The sequence below is a fragment of the Thalassophryne amazonica genome, chromosome 22 (genome assembly GCF_902500255.1).
Source record: "Thalassophryne amazonica chromosome 22, fThaAma1.1, whole genome shotgun sequence".
Classification (NCBI taxonomy): Eukaryota; Metazoa; Chordata; class Actinopteri; order Batrachoidiformes; family Batrachoididae; genus Thalassophryne; species Thalassophryne amazonica.
In genome coordinates, this window is record NC_047124.1 from 33,705,240 (window position 1) to 33,721,008 (window position 15,769).

General features: G+C 41.0%; 1 protein-coding gene and 1 long non-coding RNA gene across 2 annotated transcripts in view; both read left to right on the top strand.

Annotated features, from left to right (window-relative positions):
• LOC117503795 (NLR family CARD domain-containing protein 3-like) overlaps window positions 1-15,769 on the top strand; it is a 554,615-nt gene that overhangs the window by 97,719 nt on the left and 441,127 nt on the right. The gene's annotated exons all lie outside the window — the stretch shown is intronic.
• On the top strand, window positions 9,956-15,148 carry LOC117503807. Its single transcript, XR_004558669.1, has 3 exons — window positions 9,956-10,098; window positions 10,240-10,410; window positions 14,946-15,148. It is a non-coding gene; the product is annotated as an uncharacterized LOC117503807 (long non-coding RNA).

The window sequence follows — 15,769 nt, forward strand, 5'->3', positions numbered from 1 at the left end:
GTGCGTTCGCTGTTGCCGTGCGTTACTTGTGCTGCTTCATGGCCTGTCTGGTGCCTTAACTAAAGCACTCCTTCTGCTGAATCACCTCTAAATTATTTATACATTGTCCACTTTGCGTGTTTTTAGGAATCCGCTAGGTTGCATAGCTGCTGGCTCTTAGCCGATTTAGCATGGCGGCTTCTCCTGTCTCTCCCGCACTTTTCTGCTCTGGGTGTGAAATGTTTAGTTATTCCTCGGCCTCCTTTAGCAGTAACGGTACTTGTAATAAGTGCAGCTTATTCGTAGCTTTGGAGGCCAGGCTGGGCGAATTGGAGACTCGGCTCCGCACCGTGGAAAATTCTGCAGCTAGCCAGGCCCCTGTGGTCGGTGCGGACCAAGGTAGCTTGGCCGCCGTTGGTTCCCCCCTGGCAGATCCCGGGCAGTCGGGAAGGCAGGCTGACTGGGTGACTGTGAGGAGGAAGCGTGGCCCTAAACAGAAGCCCCGTGTACACCTTCAACCCGTTCACATCTCTAACCGTTTTTCCCCACTCGACGATACACTCGCCAAGGATCAAACTCTGGTTATTGGTGACTCTGTTTTTAGAAATGTGAAGTTAGCGACACCAGCAACCATTGTCAATTGTCTTCCGGGGGCCAGAGCAGGCGACATCGAAGGACATTTCAAATTGCTGGCTAAGGCTAAGCGTAAATTTGGTAAGATTGTAATTCACGTCGGCAGTAATGACACTCGGTTACGCCAATCGGAGGTCACTAAAATTAACATTAAATCGGTGTGTAACTTTGCAAAAACAATGTCGGACTCTGTAGTTTTCTCTGGGCCCCTCCCCAATCAGACCGGGAGTGACATGTTTAGCCGCATGTTCTCCTTGAATTGCTGGCTGTCTGAGTGGTGTCCAAAAAATGAGGTGGGCTTCATAGATAATTGGCAAAGCTTCTGGGGAAAACCTGGTCTTGTTAGGAGAGACGGCATCCATCCCACTTTAGCTGGAGCAGCTCTCATTTCTAGAAATCTGGCCAATTTTCTTGGATCCTCTAAACTGTGACTGTCTAGCGTTGGGACCAGGAGGCAGAGCTGTGGTCTTATACACCTCTCTGCAGCTTCTCTCCCCCTGCCATCCCCTCATTACCCCATCCCCGTAGAGACGGTGCCTGCTCCCAGACCACCAATAACCAGCAAAAATCTATTTAAGCAAAAAAATTCAAAAAGAAAAAATAATATAGCACCTTCAACTGCACCACAGACTAAAACAGTTAAATGTGGTCTATTAAACATTAGGTCTCTCTCTTCTAAGTCCCTGTTGGTAAATGATATAATAATTGATCAACGTATAGATTTATTCTGCCTAACAGAAACCTGGTTACAGCAGGATGAATATGTTAGTTTAAATGAGTCAACACCCCCGAGTCACACTAACTGTCAGAATGCTCGTAGCACGGGCCGGGGCGGAGGATTAGCAGCAATCTTCCATTCCAGCTTATTAATTAATCAAAAACCTAGACAGAGCTTTAATTCATTTGAAAGCTTGTCTCTTAGTCTTTTCCATCCAAATTGGAAGTCTCAAAAACCAGTTTTATTTGTTATTATCTATCGTCCACCTGGTCGTTACTGTGAGTTTCTCTGTGAATTTTCAGACCTTCTGTCTGACTTAGTGCTTAGCTCAGATAAGATACTTATAGTGGGCGATTTTAACATCCACACAGATGCTGAGAATGACAGCCTCAACACTGCATTTAATCTATTATTAGACTCTATTGGCTTTGCTCAAAAAGTAAATGAGTCCACCCACCACTTTAATCATATCTTAGATCTTGTTCTGACTTATGGTATGGAAATAGAAGACTTAACAGTATTCCCTGAAAACTCCCTTCTGTCTGATCATTTTTTAATAACATTTACATTTACCCTGATGGACTACCCTGCAGTGGGGAATAAGTTTCATTACACTAGAAGTCTTTCAGAAAGCGCTGTAACTAGGTTTAAGGATATGATTCCTTCTTTATGTTCTCTAATGTCATATACCAACACAGAGCAGAGTAGCTACCTAAACTCTGTAAGGGAGTTAGAGTATCTCGTCAATGGTTTTACATCCTCATTGAAGACAACTTTGGATGCTGTAGCTCCTCTGAAAAAGAGAGCTTTAAATCAGAAGTGTCTGACTCCGTGGTATAACTCACAAACTCGTAGCTTAAAGCAGATAACCCGTAAGTTGGAGAGGAAATGGCGTCTCACTAATTTAGAAGATCTTCACTTAGCCTGGAAAAAGAGTTTGTTGCTCTATAAAAAAGCCCTCCGTAAAGCTAGGACATCTTTCTACTCATCACTAATTGAAGAAAATAAGAACAACCCCAGGTTTCTTTTCAGCACTGTAGCCAGGCTGACAAAGAGTCAGAGCTCTATTGAGCTGAGTATTCCATTAACTTTAACTAGTAATGACTTCATGACTTTCTTTGCTAACAAAATTTTGACTATTAGAGAAAAAATTACTCATAATCATCCCAAAGATGTATCGTTATCTTTGGCTGCTTTCAGTGATGCCGGTATTTGGTTAGACTCTTTCTCTCCGATTGTTCTGTCTGAGTTATTTTCATTAGTTACTTCATCCAAACCATCAACATGTTTATTAGACCCCATTCCTGCCAGGCTGCTCAAGGAAGTCCTACCATTATTTAATGCTTCAATCTTAAATATGATCAACTTATCTTTGTTAGGTGGCTATGTACCACAGGTTTTTAAGGTGGCAGTAATTAAACCATTACTTAAAAAGCCATCACTTGACCCAGCTATCTTAGCTAATTATAGGCCAATCTCCAACCTTCCTTTTCTCTCAAAGATTCTTGAGAGGGTAGTTGTAAAACAGCTAACTGATCACCTGCAGAGGAATGGTCTATTTGAAGAGGTTCAGTCAGGTTTTAGAATTCATCATAGTACAGAAACAGCATTAGTGAAGGTTACAAATGATCTTCTTATGGCTTCGGACAGTGGACTTATCTCTGTGCTTGTTCTGTTGGACCTCAGTGCTGCTTTTGATACTGTTGACCATAAAATTTTATTACAGAGATTAGAGCATGTCATAGGTATTAAGGGCACTGCGCTGCGGTGGTTTGAATCATATTTGTCTAATAGATTACAGTTTGTTCATGTAAATGGGGAATCTTCTTCACAGACTAAAGTTAATTATGGAATTCCACAAGGTTCTGTGCTAGGACCAATTTTATTCACTTTATACATGCTTCCCTTAGGCAGTATTATTAGACGGTATTGCTTAAACTTTCATTGTTACGCAGATGATACCCAGCTTTATCTATCCATGAAACCAGAGGACACACACCAATTAGCTAAACTGCAGGATTGTCTTACAGACATAAAGACATGGATGACCTCTAATTTCCTGCTTTTAAACTCAGATAAAACTGAAGTTATTGTACTTGGCCCCACAAATCTTAGAAGCATGGTCTCTAACCAGATCTTTACTCTGGATGGCATTTCCCTGACCTCTAGTAATACTGTGAGAAATCTTGGAGTCATTTTTGATCAGGATATGTCATTCAAAGCGCATATTAAACAAATATGTAGGACTGCCTTTTTGCATTTACGCAATATCTCTAATATCAGAAAGGTCTTGTCTCAGAGTGATGCTGAAAAACTAATTCATGCATTTATTTCCTCTAGGCTGGACTATTGTAATTCATTATTATCAGGTTGTCCTAAAAGTTCCCTAAAAAGCCTTCAGTTAATTCAAAATGCTGCAGCTAGAGTACTGACGGGGACTAGCAGGAGAGAGCATATCTCACCCGTGTTGGCCTCTCTTCATTGGCTTCCTGTTAATTCTAGAATAGAATTTAAAATTCTTCTTCTTACTTATAAGGTTTTGAATAATCAGGTCCCATCTTATCTTAGGGACCTCGTAGTACCATATTACCCCATTAGAGCGCTTCGCTCTCAGACTGCAGGCTTACTTGTAGTTCCTAGGGTTTGTAAGAGTAGAATGGGAGGCAGAGCCTTCAGCTTTCAGGCTCCTCTCCTGTGGAACCAGCTCCCAATTCAGATCAGGGAGACAGATACCCTCTCTACTTTTAAGATTAGGCTTAAAACTTTCCTTTTCGCTAAGGCTTATAGTTAGGGCTGGATCAGGTGACCCTGGACTATCCCTTGGTTATGCTGCTTTAGACGTAGACTGTGGGGGGGGTTCCCATGATGCACTGTTTCTTTCTCTTTTTGCTCTGTATGCATCACTCCGCATTTAATCATTAGTGATCGATCTCTGCCCCCTTCCACAGCATGTCTTTTTCCTGGTTCTTTCCCTCAGCCCCAACCAGTCTCAGCAGAAGACTGCCCCTCCCTGAGCTTGGTTCTGCTGGAGGTTTCTTCCTGTTAAAAGGGAGTTTTTCCTTCCCACTGTAGCCAAGTGCTTGCTCACAGGGGGTCGTTTTGACCGTTGGGGTTTTTCATAATTATTGTATGGCCTTGCCTTACAATATAAAGCGCCTTGGGGCAACTGTTTGTTGTGATTTGGCGCTATATAAAAAAAAAGTTGATTGATTGATTGATTTGTTGTGTAATATTAGTAGTTTTGGGGCTTTCGTTTTCATACACGGAAGAAAGACGCTTAGTTTGGCTAAAGCCCTCCCTCTCCCAGTGTGGGTGCCGCCCACTTCATGACGTCGTGCCTGAGCCGGTACACGCACTGCTTAGCGCCGCCCACAACAGTTTGTCAACAATTTACTAAAGGTGGATGACCGTATTGTGGAGCCGTATGTTCTACTAGCTCCACAATCCGATACTGATGTTGAAGTTCACGAGTGTTGAAGTTCACCAGAGCGGCAGACCATAACTTCCTGGAGGGGTGTGTCCACGACCATTGTGACGCAACGATGGCAATCGGCTCATTTTCTCTACCGCCGGCGGGGCTAAGACTAACTGCTGGATCCAGCAGGATTGCTCAAACAAGCATAAATGAAACTAAAAACCACTTTGGGGGTACTTTTTATGAGGAATTAGCCATGTAAGAAGGTAAAAAACTCAAAAGTTGATTTTGCATGATATAGCTCCTTTAAAACAGAATATTTAGTAAAACATGCAATATTCATCATTTTGACATATTTTATTCCTCTCAGTCTGAGTGTTAGCAAGTGCATGTCTGAAAGACATGTCACTCAACAATTCGCAGCATTTTTCGGCATGTGACATACATTTTAGAATGAGCAGAAACATCCCGATGACAGACAAAAGGAAACAGACCTGCTCCATCCAAAAACGAAGCTTCTGTGCTGCCTTTCGAAAGTGGTGGCTCAGATTTACAGACAGGAGATGACAGACTTCACCCCAAAACCCTGAACTTTTTCAGTGTCAGATTTTGAAACCTAAAGTGTGGTGACGTGCTGTTTGTGTGATTGCTGGTTTACTGAAGCTGTGGACATGGACGTGGAGACATCTCCATGACGCGGTTTTTGAGACGCAGGTGGATTTGTTATATTGGGAAAAGTCCAAATACATTATTTCCAGGAGTTAATGGACTTTATTTAATGTTCCACAATCATGAGAGAACTAAAGGCAAAGCTGCAACCAGCGATCGTATGTGTGTGTGCGTGCGTCTTTGATCATGTGGAGTTTACATTTGGAAATAAATCTACAACATGGTTTATTATATGGTACGTCATTTTGCCGGCTTCTGATTGGCCTGTTCGCCACTTTCTGAGGTGTACCTCACGCCGAGTAGACCGGTGGGGGAGTCGAGTACACCTCGCGTGCAGTATACTGCTAGCCAATCGAGTGATGCCTTCTAACGATAACGACCAATCAGACAACGCCTACTTGGGCCCGCTTCGAGTTGCATCGTGCGTCATCATGACGACGCCGTGTACACAATGTAGTAAGGTCACAGAAAAAAAAACGCTGCTGGCTGCAGCCTCGGTTTTCTCTCACAAATGTGTTTAAATACAGTCCATAAAAGTCCTACTCACAGACTGATTGACAGGACATGTCCACATCAAGTATAACTCCAGACAACTACACTCACAGAGGGTTCGTTCGCGCGCGTGTGCACGCGCATCTCGCAGTCAAAGTAGGAAAGATTATAACAGAACTCAAAGCGCAGACCTGCAGCTCAGCACAAATATAAACTAGAATTTAAATGGCACTCTGATTCCTCTGTGCAAAGAATCTGCAGGCTGCGTTCTCACCTTCTCTCTGCCCCCAGCTGCACCTGACGCAGACATTCCTGTGTCCTCATGACACCACAGGAAGCTCAAAGCAGCCCCGGTGTGAAAGGGGCTTTAGAGATTGTGCTCATGAAGTATTTTGGTCCTGTTGGTGCAGTATGATAGTAATAATAAAAAGATGAAACTTGAGATTGATTTTTCAGTTTTATTATGTTTGACAAACTCACAATTTTCTTGTTTACCATATAATAAAACAGTTATAGACTTTCCATCCATCCTGACCATCCTGACCAGGTCCGCATAATCACGGGTACACTGAAATTAAAAGTCTATAACTGTATAGAGTCTGGAATGTTCAGGATTTTACCTCTTTTGTGTTCTGTGGCAAGCTTCTTTTTTTTTACTTTGAGATTGTGAATTTGGAACTGGAATGTGTGTGTGTGTGTGTGTGTGTGTGTGTGTGTGTGTGTGTGTGTGTGTGTGTGTGTGTGTGTGTGTGTGTGTGTGTGTGTGTGTGTGTGTGTGTGTGTGTGTGTGTGTGTGTGTGCTGCTCATTGCTCTTGCACGTCAGTCAAACGGATGAGGTGTCAATTATACCAGTCAACTTGAACGCAACACAGGTGAGCTGTTCCTGAATTGTTGTGCTGCTTCTGCTGCTGCAATGCATTATGGGAGTTCAGTCTTTGTTTTTTTTTATTATTATTATTACTGATATTGTAGTACGTGTTGGTGTTGCGGTGTTGTTAGTGTTAGTTAGATATTTGTTGTGGTTTTCTAGTTCAAATAATATAGTCCGTTTGGTGAAGACGAGTTATGTTGTCACCATGAGTGAAAAGTGTCTGGTGATTGATGTGTTCAGTCAACGTTTGTGTTGTTGTGTTTGAAACATAAATAATGTTTCTTTACTTCAGCTGTCAGAGAGCATGAAGACAAAAGCTCTGGCTCCTTTTTCCATGCAGTTTGCCACATTGTGTAATTTAGAGACAACTTGTGTCTTCTTTTGATAAACATGATGATGGTGTTTAATGTTTTTTATGTATTTATTTTTTGTGTGTTTGTTTTGTGTTTGTGATTGTCTTTGAATTTACTCAGAAGCTCCTGCGGTGCTTAAACTCAAAACTGACTCATCATTAACCGACAGTGTACCGAGTCACTACTAAAAGTTAGTGATTAGCTGTAACTTCCACTCAATCTTTTAGCGGTCTATTGGTTTACTGTTATAAAAGTTAACTTTTCAGTTAATGAATTAGAGGTTACCAAAGCTAACTTTTTGGTGAGCTGTTCCCACTCCTGGCCAGTGGTGGAAACACAAACTAAGTCCTTCTGACCCGTACCATGCTGTGCAGTACTGACCTGAACCACTCAGTGGAAACGGGGCTGTCAGCACACTGACTACATCATCATGATCTGACAGCTGCATTAACGTGTTCAACATATCCAACGTATGACAGCATTTTAATACGGTCAGCATACGCTGGCTACATCATCAAGGTGTGACAGGGCCATTAGGTTCAATTCCCACCAATGTTCTGGTGGCCTCCTTTATAAATTTGTTGTGTTGGCTTCATGCTAAAAGTATTCATATGAACAGAAGGCAAAAATGACATACAAAAAAAAAATAAATAAATAAAAATACTTATACAACCATTTGTACACACACCTGCAAGCAAAATCATGTTTAATAATAAAACACAACTTTTAATTGTGCACATGTTGATCTGCCTCATGTCCCGCCCTCAACACGCCCACATTCAGCCACAAATGGTCACCTTATGAATATTCAAACAGACGTGAAGTCTGAACCAAGAAAGAGCAGGACAAGAAACTTTTCTGAAACAGAAATCAAAGCGCTTGTCAGATAAATCAGATAAAAATAATAAATACAGAGTAGTAACACTAGGTGGCGAAAGTGAGCCAACAATTAATTATGAATCCAACCATTCATAAGGATCATTTACTTATTGTGTAGCAGGTTTCTTCTGAATTTTGACATTTTGCTGACTTTTGGACAGACTATAACTTTAAGAAGCTTTAAGAAACTTTAAAAAGCTTCACTCAAGAACCAGAATGAAACTTTCCAGATAACAGAATAAGTAAATCATTATTTATCATTAGTTGCTGTGAAATCATCGTGTTGATGTCTTTATTAAGATAAAATCTCAACAAATAACATTTGTGGAGCAAAAATGTGGACCGAGTTTTAATATCAGATTGAACTGCAAACAGTGCTAATGGTGAAAACATACAAAATTAAACTAGAAGCACTCAGAGAGGGCAAAGCTCCGCCAAGGCCATAGGGTCACTGACCCTAAAGAGATTCCTTCCTTGGCACAGTGATCTATTCAACAATTCAGTGTTACAATTCATAACCTCCTTGGCGGAGGTAAAAACAATTTTTCGGTAATGGCGGTTTTCTTCTGGATCTGGATCCATAACATTTGAAGCTACATCAAATCTGATGACACCTTACTGAATCAGTACAGATTCAGCTACAATTTGGTGTTTTTCCAACCACTCCACAAAATTTCATCAAAATCCGTTCAAAACATTTTGAGTTATCCTGCTGACAAACAGACAGACAGACAGACAGACTAACAAACAAATGACCGAAAACATAACTTCCTTGGTGGAGGTAATAACATGAACATTTACTTCAACGGAAATACTGGAGCACAGACTTCTCAAATGGTCCACGAGGAGAATAAACTGCACAACAAGCTGTTTTATACCAGATATTTGGAATTAAATACTCAGACAGGAGAGACACAGTCTGACGACAAAACGTTGCAGCCTCTCCTGGCATGGCTCTTGAATCACCTCACAATTATTCACAATGCTATGGCTTAAAACACGGTAAAGTGATGAGGTATTTAAAAACAGAAGAAACAAAAAAAATCACCCCTTTATACTTGTTGTGGAGGGGTAACTGTCTGTGGACACCAAAACTGTTGTTCCAGGCTGCAAACATGTTTATTTCTGCTCTAAAGTTGGACATTTAAACATGGGTTCTGTGGAAAGTAACTCCTTTTAGGAGTCAGCCTCAAGTGACCAATCAAGGCAACATTTTCAACTTCCAGGTTTGCTTCATTTCCTGCGCGTGGAGGTCGGGGCTTGGTTCTTGGGTCCTGCATTGCAGCTGCACGCTTCTCTAATGTGTCTGTGATTAGAACAGGTTAAATACAGAGGATTAATTTCCCTTCAGGGATCAATAAAGTTTATCTGACCTTATTCAATAACATATTACTGTTAACAGATAAATATATCTGATGTATAAAAGTCAGGTGTGTGTATGTGGGAGTGACCACCTATAATATGTCATATGTATGGACAGAGACCTTTCTTTCTGTCCACATGTCCAAATATTCAGCAAACATTAGCTCCTAATGTTAAATCAATGAAAGTATTGATCAGTCACATCAAAGTGCACTGAGGATTAAAGTTGACTTTAATCTAACTCAGTCTTTAATGCTGTTGATGTCTTTAATCAAAGACAGTTCATGTGTTTTCTGCTTAACCAGGCATCATCCAGGTCTCCTGCTGGTCCAGTTAATAATCATGTTTGACTGAATAAAAACATTTTCAGGTTTGACTCAGCGTCCAAAACTGGTTTATGGATCCTGTCTGAGGTGTAGAACAAACTGGAACTTTTGCATGACAACACAAATCTGTTTCTTGTTGATTTTGTCTTCAGGTTGAGTTTGTGTGATCTGTCAGAGAGAAGCTGTGAAGTTCTGTCTTCAGTTCTCAGCTCTCAGTCCTCCAGTCTGAGAGAACTGGACCTGAGTAACAACGATCTGCAGGATTCAGGAGTGAAGCTGCTGTCTGCTGGACTGGAGAGTCCACACTGTCACCTGGAGACTCTCAGGTCAGGACTCATCAATGTGTGCAGCAGCTCCATAAATCAGAGTGAAGCTGCAGCTTTGCTCCCTGTCATGTTGTGTGAGTGTTGATGGATATCAGTGTTTGTAACCACAGTAATGAGCTCATCCTGCAGCAGACATCAGTGTGTCCGTGCTGCTGCAAAGTGGGGACGTCCTGACACTGTCCTCACATTGTATCTGCTGGTTTGTGTGTCTGCAGGCTGTCAGGCTGTCTGATCACACATGAAGGCTGTGCTTCTCTGGCCTCAGCTCTGACCTCCAACCCCTCCCATCTGAGAGAGCTGGACCTGAGCTACAACCATCCAGGAGACTCAGTCAAGCTGCTGTCTGCTGGACTGGAGGATCCACGCTGGACTCTGGACTTTCTCAGGTATGGACTCAGTCTGATGGAGTAGCTCCATGTGGAGACATTTAGTCCCACTGGTTCATGTGGACCTGACACACCAAGCTGACCTCAAACACCTCAAACTGACAAACAGCGACTCAGCAAACTCTCTGTGACGACTCATTGTTACTGTTTCACATCAACACATGACACAGATTCCAGCTGATGGATCGAAGGGTGGGGTTTAGGGGGTTTAAATCCCACCCCCGTCCCACTTTAGCTGCACCAAAACTTAAATGTCTTTGTTTCTACTTGTCAGCCAAAAGTTTAGTTCTTAGCGATCCAGGGTATAATTGGCCGTTTTTGACTACTTTTCAATTTACCATAAAAACTGTTTACTTTGTCTTGTTTGGTGTCATTTTTTTTCAGCACAACCTCACCTGTGTTACTTTACAGTTTTGTGTTCATTCTGATGTATTAACACAGTCAACGTAAATTCAAACAAAAACATAAAATCCTAATTGAGAAAAGTTTTTGTTTGTGCTTTTTTTACTGTGAAAACTACAAATATGTTTAACAAACCATTTTATACCAGAATGCAAATATAAATTGTAAATTTTAAAAATGTACAAAAGTAGCAAACAACAAATATATATATATATATATATATATATATATATATATATATATATATATATATATATATATATATATATATAACTATTTACATTAAAATGCAGATAAAATGCAGGAAATGCTTCAGGTGTTTTTTATTCAACTATTTACAAAACAATAAGATGCCACACAAATTATTTGTGCCACTCAAAAAAACAATTCCTGTCCAACACAAGACAGAGTGAACACAGTCTGACCCACAAGAGGAGAGTCACTCCTCCTGTTGACCACCTGGAGGTTAATAAAATTATTACAATTACCGTCTCCAAATGTTCAAAATATGTTTGAATTGCCTGAGAAATCAGGAAAATGCACCTTTAATTTCAAAATGTTCTGGAGTCATGCCCCTGCACCTCCCTTGTTACCCCCCCCCCAACATACAGAGATCTGTCCCTGAACATACATGTGTATATGTTCTGCTCACGTGCTTCTTGAGGAAATCATTTGTTAGTCGTTCACACATTCTGGTGTAAAGACAAACAACTACAGTCGATCATTTTCACTGTCAGTCTGTTCAGAGTCACATGTTTCAAACAAGAATGGAGACAAAAAGCTTCATTTCTCTGAAGCAGGAGTCACCAACCTGCTCCTGGAGATCACCTGGGGCCTCATGTACAACGACTTGCATGGATTTTCTGCTGAAACATGTCGTACGCCAAAACCCAGAAACTGGTGTAAAAATATTCAGATGTATCAAAGTGAGCATCCTCATGGATCCAAGTACGTTCCATTAGTACAGCTCACTGAACGTGGAATTGAGTGCACATGCAGATACATCAAACTCTGCTCTGGCCACGCCCCTATTTAAATATGCAAATCCATGTAAATAGGCCCTGGAGCTGGGATTCACCACAACGTCACACCAGACAACATGAACACAGACAAGAAATTATAGTGAGTGTGAGCTACAGATGATGGAAATGACATGAAGACATGCAGGAATAATTTATTTGGAACCTGATAAACAGAATAATCATGAAACTGGTAAAATGTGTGTGTGTGTGTGTGAGAGTGAGTGACTGTGAGGCTGTAAACACTGTCAGCTCAGAACAGCACACACACACACGACAGTTAAAAAGGTGAAGTGTGTCCCTGCCGACAGTGTGTGACATTCAGAACTTTACACGTGTGTATATTGACAAGTACTGAACACTGGGAGACAATCAGTTATGAAGCTCTGCGGCTCCAGTCTCACATCAAGAAAAAAGAAACACATTGATAATAACAACAAATAACATGTTTGAATGCTCACACGCCCAAATGTGCCCACACTGGTTTTCATTCAGAACAATTACACAAAAAAACTATGTGTGTCAGCTTCTAGCCTGTTCCCACCCCAAACCAATGCATCTGCACATCACATATGATGTGAACACTGATGAAATGAAAATGTTTCCTGTTAACAAAAACATATTCATCATGTGATGGCGCCTTTAGAGCAACATGTGTGCAGTCAGTAGCTCTGATCACATTAGAGAAACCGGCTCTCAGTGCAAATTGCACTTTAATGTTGGATTGTGATGTACCTGGATGACATTCAGATGATTGTGTTCCACACAGCTGACATGGCTCAGCTCAAGGTTGACTGACACACTCCTGACTGATCAGCCAGCTCCCGCTGGAATATCCCTGTTGCCAGGAAGCCCAGTGTGGTCAGCACCTGTGTGGACACAGACAACCCCTGGCTCCTCGCCGTATTGCGCTCTGGGCCAGCTGCAGTTCTGCACATAACTCCAGTCTGTCCTTGGTAATCGAAATCAGCTGATGAGCCAATTATCATCATTTCCAAGTAAATCCTCGTATTCCCTGAATACACGCTCACGTCTGATTGCTCCATTTATAAGATCCTCTAACAACGTTAACACAGTGATTGTTGGTGCCATTTTCCACATCACTTTGCTTTTATGTCCACCCACATAATTGCAAACACGTGGGTGTGTTAATTTCTCATCAGTGTGTCTCTGATGTTCACATCACTCTGACTTCTTGTTTTCAGCAGTGGAACAGTAGCTGTAGTAGCTGAACACCAGACAGAATTTTTGTGTGACGCACCGCACATTTCCACAATCATTTCACTTTTGATCCATCTGAACGTTGCCATGGAGACGGATGCCACGTTTTTGTGTGTACACACACTTTGTCCATGAGGCCCCTGCTGTCCTTCATGTTCTCCGTGTGGACCTGCTGCAGCCACAGCTGATTGATTAGCTGATTGATTAGTTGATTAAATCACTATTTTCATATTATTTTCTTTGGATCAGATGAACACATGAACATTTTTCATCAGCAGTGATTCAGCTTAACTCTAAAACAGAGAAGGAATAAAAAAGTAAAGAGAAGAATTTCAGCTGGTTTGTCAGAAGGCACATGGGAGACCGGAGCCCTGATTTGATCTGTTTTCTTGTATTTATATTCTTTGTGTGCTGAATGATTGATGGAAATGAAGTTCAAGAAGATGTTCATGTGTTCATCTTCTGACTTGTCTGAAGAAAACTGGCTGTAAAAGTGATGATTTTCTATAAATTTTTCAGTCTGTCAATGAAAATTTCCAAATAAATATTTAATGTTTTTATTTGACTGTGAAAACATTTTTTGTTGTTGTTCAATTTTGTCAATTTTGTAAAAGATTCTGATGAGTGAAAATTTATTGATTGATATTGATTTATGAACATATTTTAAATTGTGTGGGGAGCCAATAATTCTGATCAGGACCAGAATCAAACCAACACACAGTAAATCAGATAATTCAAATATTTAGTTTATCAATCAGAAATTGATCCTGTTGTTTCTCTGTTTAAAAAAGATAAAACTCCAGTGGATGTTGGATCTTGAACCAGTACTGATCTGTTTTTTTTCTTTGTCCCCTAAATGATAAATGGACATTTTTCAGGATTTGAACATTTCAGTTTTGTGTTCTTATTGTCGCTGTGAGTTCAGAATCCAAGATTGAATTCTAAACAAGTGCAGTTTGAAACTTTTCCCTCCAGAGTCACAGATCACAAAAAGAAAAGTCAAACATGATGAAACCTGGAAATGAGATTTGAAACATTCCACAAAGATTCTGAGACTTTTGGGACTCAGAGACAAAATGAGCGTCACACCAGCGCAGCCGCGTGTTTAACAAAAAGTAACCAGAAAGACGACAAAATATCAACTCTGAGAAAAAGACACACAGAAGATCTTCTGTTCTTTCACACGTTTCCATGGAGACATGGACTGTGGACTGGACGACCCTGATATCATCTGATCCTAAAGAGAGCAGAAGGTGTTCTGTTTTAGTCCCAGAGATCAGAAGAAAATCTGATCTGGTTCGTCTGTGAACTCATGGACGCCGCCATCTTACGAAGGGATCTTTCACCAATACTGCCTGCTGATTGGCTGAAATTAATGTGGACGTCATTCGTTCTGCAAAGACTGAAAAAAAAAACACCAAATTATTGATTTCATAAGAACATCAGGAAATTCAATTTGCAAACATGAAAAATTAAATCTAGTGTTTAATAATCTTTGAAACATTTAGTTTTAATTCTGGAGGATTTGGTACGAGGCTCCACAATATGAGGAGACATGTAACGCCTGCAGCTGATTGGCTGAGCACACCTGACTTAATGATCAGTGGGCGGAGCCTGCAGAGTCAGGTGACCTCCAGGAGCAGGGTTGGTGACCCTGATTTAAAGGATTAAATCCACTTGAACAGATTTTCACCAGAATCTTCAAACTTGAAAAAGCCAAAAGTTGTTGTTTCCTGCTGATCAGCACAGTTAGAGGTGATCAATAATCAATGATCCATTTGGAGCGATGAGTGTGTTAGAAGCGAAGAACTAAAGTGTGTGGATGAGATCAATGTCATGTTGATGTTTCCATGATTAAAGCCCATGTGTTGCTCCACCCCCTCCTCCTTTCAGGGTGGATCCTGGTGGAGTCCGATGGCTGAGACCAGGTCTGAGGAAGTGTAAGTCTGTTTGTACTTTGATCCATCTGTTTCCATAGAAACCACCCTCTGTGACATCACTCATTCAAGTCCTACTGACAGTGAAGCAGAGTTCAACATGAAGGCGCGTCTGATCCACGTGTGTCACGTGCACGACTTCTCCAAATGGACACGTTGAAAATAAATTCGGTGTTTTCACACTTTGATTTATTTGTGGCAGAAACAAAATCAACACTGACGCCACATGTTTATTTTTCTTTTTTTAACGAGTTCATATTCAACCACAAAGCTGTGCACAGCACACTGAGAGGCCCCGCCCACTTCCTGTCTGTCTGACCTGACTGTGACTAGCCCCTCCTCTTCTCTCTGTGCACAATCTGAATCAAAATTGATCAGTCGATAACTGATCAGAGAACTGTTGGATCAATAATGCCTGTTTAGTCATGCTGATCAATGAACTGATCAATTGATAACCCCAGCTGTGTTGTGCTTATAGATGATCTGATCGATCAATAACTCTGGCTGCGTCATACTGATCGATGAATTGATCAATCTGTAACTTCAGCTGTGTTGTGTTAATCAGTGAATTAATCGATTGATAACTCCAGTTGTATCGTGTTGATCAGTGAACTGATTGATTGGTTATTGCAGTTGGAGATCGGTGAACTGAACAATCAGTAACTGAACTGATCGATCATTAATTGATCGATAACTCCAGTAGTGGCGTGTTGATCAATAAACTGATCGATTGATAAGTCCGGCTGTGTTGTCTTGATCAATGAACTGATTGATCTCTCT